We start from the raw sequence: 8,761 nt of genomic DNA on the forward strand, positions 1-8,761 counted from the left end.
CAACATGAACAAGATGTGCAATATTTGAACTTAGAGAGTCTATTCATCAGTCTAACGTGGCTTTCCAAATAGTTTATATGCCTAAATTAACTTTCTCCAAATTATTGTGCAGTCGGCGTGTGAGCCTGTGCTGAACGTCATGTTTCTCACAATCCCCAACAGCAGCCACAGTACCTTCCATCTGAAACAGGTAGCCATTCCCACCAGCTTCTGTCCTACACAGAGAATACCAGGCTGTCTTCTCGGAGATGAAAGATGCCTTCTTGTGACTTCACACAAGACATATGACTTCCCTCCTCACCACTAGAGAACCGCGTTGAAGTCCCACGTGTGTATAATGAGCGACCGAGGTACGAGGAACAACGTGAGCAGTCTGTCTATACAACCTCTGCTCCACTTGTTCACCATGTTAGAGCATCAATTAGGAGACAGCGAGGACTGTTGATGCTGAAGATCAGAGTAGACGGTGGTTTGCTGGAAAAGCACAGCAGGAGAATCGACGTTTCGAGCATAAGCCATTCATCAGGAATCAGCATCAATTACCTCATTCTGCCCCTGTTTAAGTGCGTTGAGGTGGGAATGACCTCCTCCTGTTCCTCTGTAGGTGACTTAAGGGACTGACTGGCTTCTTCCTCGTCTGATTGGACAGGGCCATGGACCTGATTGGGTTACCCTTGGTTCAAAGTCTGATTGAAGATTTGTAGCTCGGGTGTCCGTTGTTGTGGTTCTGTTCGCCGAGCTGGGAGTTTTTGCTGCAAACGTTTCGTCCCCTGGCTAGGGAACATCATCAGTGCGTTTGTTGGAGCCTCCTGTGAAGCGCTGCTTTGATGTTTCTTCCGGTATTTATAGTGGTTTGTTCTTGCCGCTTCCGGGTGTCAGTTTCAGCTGTCCGTTGTAGTGGTTTGTATATGGGGTCCAGGTCGATGTGTCTGTTGATGGAGTTTGTGGTTGAATGCCATGCTTCTAGGAATTCCCTGGCTGTTCTCTAGAAATAGAAAAAGCACACCGAATCATCAACGCCACACTCACAGGAATCCGATTCACGAGAGAAGAGGAAAAGGATAGCCAACTACCATTCCTAGACGTGTTAGTAGAGAGAACACCCAACGGAGAATTCACCACAAGGGTACACAGGAAACCAGCACACACAGACCAAGTCCTAAATTATGAAAGTAATCACCCCAACACACACAAACGAAGCTGCATCAGGACACTATTCAAAAGAGCCACAACACACTGCAGTTCACCAGAACTGCGAAAAGAGGAAGAGGAACACCTATACAAGGTATTCGCCAAAAACGGATATCCACGCAACTTTATCACCAGATGCCTAAGAGATAGACCACGGAACGAGGACATGCCACAACCAAAAGGACTATCCACACTACCATACGTCAGGAGCGTCTCAGAACGGACAGCCAGAACTATGAGTCCGACCCTTAGGACTCATAACGGCACACAAGCCAACATCCACGCTCAGACAACAACTTACTAGAACAAAGGACCCAATACCCAGCACGAGCCAAACCAACGTAGTTTACAAAATACCATGCAAGGACAGCACAAAACACCATGTAGGACAAACAGGAAGACAGCTAACAATCCGCATCCATGAACATCAGCTAGCCACGAAACGACACGACCAGCTATCCCTAGTAGCCATACACTCAGACAACCAGCAACATGAATTCGACTGGGAAAACACTACTGTCATAGGGTAAGCCAGACAGAGAACAGCCAGAGAATTCCTAGAAGCATGGCATTCATCCACAAACTCCATCAACAGACACATCGACCTGGACCCCATATACAAACTACTACAACGGACAGCTGAAACTGACACTCGGAAGTGGCAAGAACAAACCACTATAAATACCGGAAGAAACATCAAAGCAGCGCTTCACAGGAGGTTCCAACAATCGCACTGATGATGTTCCCTAGCCAGGGGACGAAACGCTTGCAGCAAAAACTCCCAGCTCAGCGAACAGAATTACCCTTGGTTCCTGTATGACAGTTCGATGTGCTGACTAGTGTGATGATGCTGTAGCTTTAAGAGGTCATTTTGGTCTGGTTTCTTTTACAAAAGAGATTGAATGACCATTACCAAGCTGGCTAGTTAGGACCACTTGAGTACACAGCTAGTGAGGCCTTAGATTTATTTTAATGCATATGGAATGGGTATGGTCAGCTCTCACAGATTAGGAATTCTTGGGTTTTGGTTTCTCAGTAACATCAGAAACTATTTGGGTCTCAACAGAGTTGAAAGCTTCAGTGAATGTCTCCTGGCTGCTACTCTCTCAGGATTTTCTCTTGATGCTGTTTTTAAATCCTGAATTGGAGAAATATTTGTGTCATTCAGTGTCTGAATACTCCTTTTTGCCAAGGGCTGTGTGCATGTGAATTTCCAATATTGGAACAGTTCATAAGTATTAGTTCTTAGATCTATTATTCTGTTAACGTTTCCAATATAATTACGCTATTCTAAATTCTTCTTACTTTGGTTTTATTTCATATATCATGTTTAAGTAAATGGTGTTATGCTTCACACCGAGTAGTTTGACCATTCACATTGCATTTGGAACAGACACTTTACATTTTCTTTAAAATAAGAACACATTAGAATCTAGGCTACCGCCTTCAAATATTGTCGAGGGGCTCTGGGGTGGCCTATCACTCTAGAATCCTTCTTTTCCTAAATAATCGGCTAGAGGCACTGAATGGCTGCCCCTGTTCTTCTCCAATAGTGTCAATGGGCTGGATGACTTCCTCATATTCCTGTGAAACCAGTGTGAGGTGCGGAATGATCTCTTATTTTACTGTGACAATGTGCAGTGTCAGACATTCCTTTATATGAATGTTACGGACTCTTTAAAAGCACAAGCCTCAATGGAGTCCATGTCTTCCTGCACATGGACCCTGTCCAGTTCAGAAGCTGACGGGGGCGTCAAATTATTCTGAACATTGTGGAATCCTCAGTGACCATTCCCACTTCTTATCTTATGGTGGGGAGGGTGAGAGTGGGGAGACATTGATGCAGCAGCTGAAGATGTTTGTGATGAGGAAGCTACCCTGAGGATCTCCCACAGAGGTGACCCAAGACTGAGATGATGAACGTCTTCCTTGGTGCCATGTTTGACTCCAAACAATGGAGAGTTTACTCTGATTCCCATTAAGTCCAATTTTGTTAAGCTCCTTGATGTCAACAGAAGGCAACCAGTGCCTTGATATCAGGGCCAGTCATCTTTATCTGAACCCTTGTGTCAACCTCTTCTGTTCATATCAAGACATCATGGTATAGGAGCAGCAAGGGTTTTCTTCAATCAGGTGTTACTGAATGTCAGGATTTCTCTTCTCAAAATTGTTCGGGGAGCTAGATGTCTGAAAGTATTTGAAGAGTAGGTAGTTGGATGTTGACCTTTCAGAGAGTTGAGAGCGATGAAGAATTGAGGATGAAAGAGGATTTGAGACCGAGAGCAGATCAGTCATGATCTTCGTGAAGGGCAAGGCACGCTTGGGGAGTGAACGACCTGCCCCTGTTTCTGATGTTCACGAATTCTGTTATTGGAAAGTTAGTGGGTGTTATTTTCAAGAATGTTCTGTTACTTAATGTTGCCGTCAAGGAGACCAGAGGATTTTGTGAGCCATCGCTGGGTGAGGTATGGGGTCTATATTCATAGTGAAATTGGGTCTACAACATGGCCAACAAATAGAGCACAAGTTTCAGAGAGGGAAAGCTCTGTAAAGAGAGATGAGGGGCCTCTTTCATACCCAGCCTGTGTTTTACAATTACATTTCTCAAATCACTTCAAAGCGTGTGGGACAGTCTTGAAGGGCCGAATGATCTCCTCTGTTTCTGCGCACCAGGTTATAGAAGTAAGTAGCCTCCAAAATGCACCTGCCTAACAGGATTAATGGGCTGAATGTAACACAGGAACACGGGATTGAGGGACAGGATTGAGTCATTAGATACGTTGAACCTTCTCCAACAGGCACGAAGTTTTTGGCTGATCAGGTTGTTGTGTCAGCCCCACTTTCCTGTCTGCGTCCCATTATCCATGACTCAGTTCTCTGTCAAATATTTCACTAACGCAACTTTCAATCGAGAAGAGCATAGAGGCATGATCAACTTCCAGTGAAGAGAATTCTGCTTTGGAAGGTACTTTCACAATTTTTTGTCATCCCTCTTATATAATCAGAGTCATGCAGAATAGAAACAGACCCGTTAGTCCAATCTGTTCACTTCGATCTGATATCAGATCTGATCCAGTCCCATTTGCCAGCATTTGGCCAATATCCTTTCTCTTTCAGATACTTTTTAAATGTGCGATTGTAACCGCCATCACCACTTCCTCTGACAGCACTTTATGTACACATACCACTCTCTATGTGAAATATGTAACTTCAGGTCCCTTGTAAATCATTCGCCCTCTCCCATTCAAACTATGCTCTCCTGTTCTGGGCTCCCCTACCCTGGAGAGCAAAACATGGCTGTTCAGAATATCCATACCCCTGATGATTTTTTAAACCTCTATAATGTCACCCTTCAGCCTCTGAAACTCCAGAGGGAAACACCTCAAACTAATCAACCTCTCCCTAAAGCTCAAACCTCCACTCCTCGGATATCTGTAAAAACCTTTTCTGCAGACAACCGAGTAGTACGAGGTATTCTTAAAGTGGCTTCACCAACATCCTGTACAAATGCAACATACCTCCAGAAATCCTATATTCAATGCTCTGACTGATTAAGACAAATGTGCTAAATTTGTTCTGCACCACTCTGTCTACCTGCGACTCCCCTTACAAGGAACGATGGACCTGCAGCACTATGCCCTTTGTTCCACAACACGCCCTAGGACCTCACCATTAAGTACATAATTTCTGCCCTGATTTGCCTTCCAAAAATGCGTAACCTCGTATTTATCTAAATTAAAATTAATCTGTCAGTCCTTGCCCCTTTGTCCCATCCATTTGTGGTCTTGTTGTACTCTGAGATAATCTACAACACCACCATTCTGATGTCGTCTGTAAACGTACTATCTATGGGCCCAATATCCACATCTAAATCCGTGATAGAAATGATGGGTGCTCCAGTTTCCTCCCACCGCCCAAAGCTGTATAATTCAAGTGGATTGGTCAAATAGACCATAGTGTTCAGCGATTTCGACTTTAGGTGCACTATTCAGTGGTAACTGTAAGGACATGGGTTACTCTTTGGAAGGTCGGTATGAACTTGTTGGGCCGTAGGGCTTGTTTCTACACTGCAGGGATTCTATAAAAATAAGAATGATAACAATGACAGTAGAGTTTTGTTTTAGCTCCTACACGTTACTGTGATGAGGAAAAATGAAAGAGAGAGAGTGAAATAGTCCGTTTCTTCTCGGGCAGATGACATTTCTATCCTCTCTGAGTTGAATCACACAATAATGTCATTCTTTCCCAAACTGGACCATGTGAGGTCTCCTTGTACATTGTCCAAACTATGTCTCCATCACATTCCCTGTTCCATGTCAGTGCATCATTGCTGCTGTCATACACAGAGCCATACCCTGAGCAGAAAATGGTCTCTATCGATTTGAAGATATGTTTATATGTCCCTGCGTCATTAAAAAATAAAATGTTTAATCTCTTCAGAATACAAAGAACATAGAACATAGAACATAGAACAGTCCAGCACAGAACAGGCCCTTCAGCCCACGATGTTGTGCCGACCATTGATCCTCATGTATGCACCCTCAAATTTCTGTGACCATATGCTTATCCAGCAATCTCTTAAATGTCCCCAATGACTTTGCTTCCACAACTGCTGCTGGCAACGCATTCCATGCTCTCACAACTCTCTGTGTAAAGAAGCCGCCTCTGACATCCCGTCTATACGTTCCTCCAACCAGCTTAATACTATGAACCTTCGTGTAAGCCATTTCTGCCCTGAGAAACAGTCTCTGGCTATCAACTCTATGTATGCCTCTCTTAATCTTGAATACCTCAATTAGGTCCACTCTCCTCCTCCTTTTCTCCAATGGAAAAAGTCCGAGCTCAGTCAACCTCTCTGCATAAGATAAGCCCTCCAGGCAGCATTCTGGTAAACCTCCTCTGAACACTTTGCAAAGCATCCACATCTTTCTTATAATGGACGACCAGAACTGGACGCAGTACTCCAAGTGTGCTCGAACCCAATTCCCCTGTTAAGGAAAGCCAAAACACCATATGCTTTCTTAACAATCCTCTCCACTTTGGTAGCCATATTAAGGGATCTATGTACCTGCACACCAAGTTCTCTTTGTTCCTTCAAACTGCCAAGAATCCTGTCCTTAATCCTGTGCTCAACTTCCACATTCGACCTTCCAAAATGGATCACATCGCATTTATCCATGTTGAACTCCATCTGTAACCTCTCAGGCCATCTCTGCATCCTGGCAATGTCCTGCTGCAGCCTACAACAGCCGTCTCTCCTGTCAGCGACACCTGCAACCTTCGTGTCATCTGCAGACTTGCTGACCCATCCTTCAATCCCTCATTCAAGTCATTAAAATAATTACAAACAGTAGCGGCCCAAGGACAGAGCCCTGTGGAACACTACTCACCACAGACTTCGCTGTCTTCTCTTGGTCAGCCAATTCTGTATCCAAACAGCTAACGCCGATACCTGTGTTAAAATAAATGTTTTGTTTTAACAAATACAGAAATTGCTGGAAAACCGCACCAGGTTAGTCAGCATCCAGATGCCTTTTACATGATGTAGTTGTACCAGCCTCCACCAATTCCTCTGGCAGCTCATTCCATACGCATACCACCCTCTGTGTGAAAAGCTGCCCTTAAGATCTCTTCAAAATCTTTCCCCTCTCACTTTCCACCAATGTCCTCTAGTTTTGGACGCCCCTAACCTGTGGAAAAACCTTGAATACAAACCTTATTCATGACCATTCTGATTCTATAAACCTTTACTGCTCCGAAATGTGACTTCATTCAACATGAATGGCTCTACTTTCAATCACCCTAGGCCTAAATGCTGAAACTCAACACCGACACTTGTTCTGTCTCCATCGAGTCAAAATTCTAAAACCAGTTTAATCAGTTTGTTCAGATATATTAAGAGACACGTCAATGGGATTTACACCTAGACCTTTGTGCCCAGAGGTCGGGACACGAGCACCACTCGGCAATACCCATAAAGTTGAAACATTATTCTCCTGTGTGTTTGTCCATCAGCCTGTTATGACATGCTGTGACATATCTTTACAACAGGCAGGACATGAATCCACACCTTCTGGTCCAGAGCTAGGAACACTAACAAACAACTTCAGGAATTGGAATCAAATCCAGAATCATGACTCAGAGGCAGCGACACTACCCATTACCCATTAGTGGGCGGCACGGTGGCACAGTGGTTAGCACTGCTGTCTCACAGAGCCTGAGACCCGGGTTCAATTCCCGACTCAGGCGACTGACTCTGTGGAGTTTGCACGTTCTCCCCCTGTCTGCGTGGGTTTACTCTGGGTGCTCCGGTTTCCTCCCACAGTCCAAAGATGTGCGGGTTAGGTGAATTGGCCATGCTAAATTGCCCGTAGTGTTAGGTAAGGGGTAAGTGTAGGGGTATGGGTGGGTTGCGCTTCGTCGGGTCGATGTGGACTTGTTGGGCCTAAGGTCCTGTTTCCACACTGTAAGTAATCTACACTACGATACCCAGAATTTGGGTCACATTTGAAGGGGCAGCGTTCAGTTCAGTGTGGATTTATTATAATCAGGTTACCATTACTGAACTACACAAAACATTTTGTTTTGTTAAACAAGTACAACAGTGCAATTAACTATGAACATCTTTCATCGCTATTATCTGTCGACTGCAATATTAGGGAAAGAACTCCTGCAGTAAAAAACGAGATCTGCAGATGCTGGAGATCAAAGCTGAAAATGTGTTGCTGGTTAAAGCACAGCAGGTTAGGCTGCATCGAAGGAATAGGAAATTCGACGTTTCGAGCATAAGCCCTTCATCCTGAATAAGGGCTTATGCTCTAAACGTCGAATTTCCTATTCCTTAGATGCTGCCTAACCTGCTGTGCTTTAACCGGCAACACATTTTCAGCAAAGAACTCCTGCAGACATACTCTGCCCAATGAATGGTCTCAAATAGATATTTATTACTGAACACCAGACACGGAGAAAGACCATAATTTCTGGTCCCAAAACACCGAACAGTATAACCCAACTCTCACGTCTGTCTGCACTCTGCCTAAAACCATGAAATGATACCAGGCCGCTGATTAATGTCCAGCCTCTCCTCCCCACTGACTGTGTCTGCAAACCGTCCCTCCTCCCCCTAACCACACAAGGCAAACCAAGCTCAGAACCTTTTTTGAAAATCAAGGCCGGAATGTGCAGGCCTCCTGGAGAGGGATGGGCATTTTAAATTTAAACGGAGAAGGTGAGGAGGTGGTAATTGCACTCACTGGCCGAGGCGTGGCAGATGGATTTAAGTTTGGACTAATGCGAAGTATTGGATTTGGTAAATAAACAAGAGTAGGACTTCGACAATTAAACATAGGGCCTTTGGCAATGTTGTAGTGTTGTAGAACGGAGACCTCGGACGTCAGGTATAATTATTTAAAAGTTGCATGTCATGTAGATAATGTGATTAAAAAGGTGCTTTACGCACTTGTCTTCAATGGGCAGACCTTTGAGTATCGGAATTGGGATGACATGTTGAGGTTGTACAGGACATTCGTGAGACCTCATCTGGAATACTGTGTCCAGTCTGGGCCTCCTG

This window comes from Hemiscyllium ocellatum, chromosome 38 (assembly GCF_020745735.1).
Source record: "Hemiscyllium ocellatum isolate sHemOce1 chromosome 38, sHemOce1.pat.X.cur, whole genome shotgun sequence".
In the NCBI taxonomy this organism is placed as follows: Eukaryota; Metazoa; Chordata; class Chondrichthyes; order Orectolobiformes; family Hemiscylliidae; genus Hemiscyllium; species Hemiscyllium ocellatum.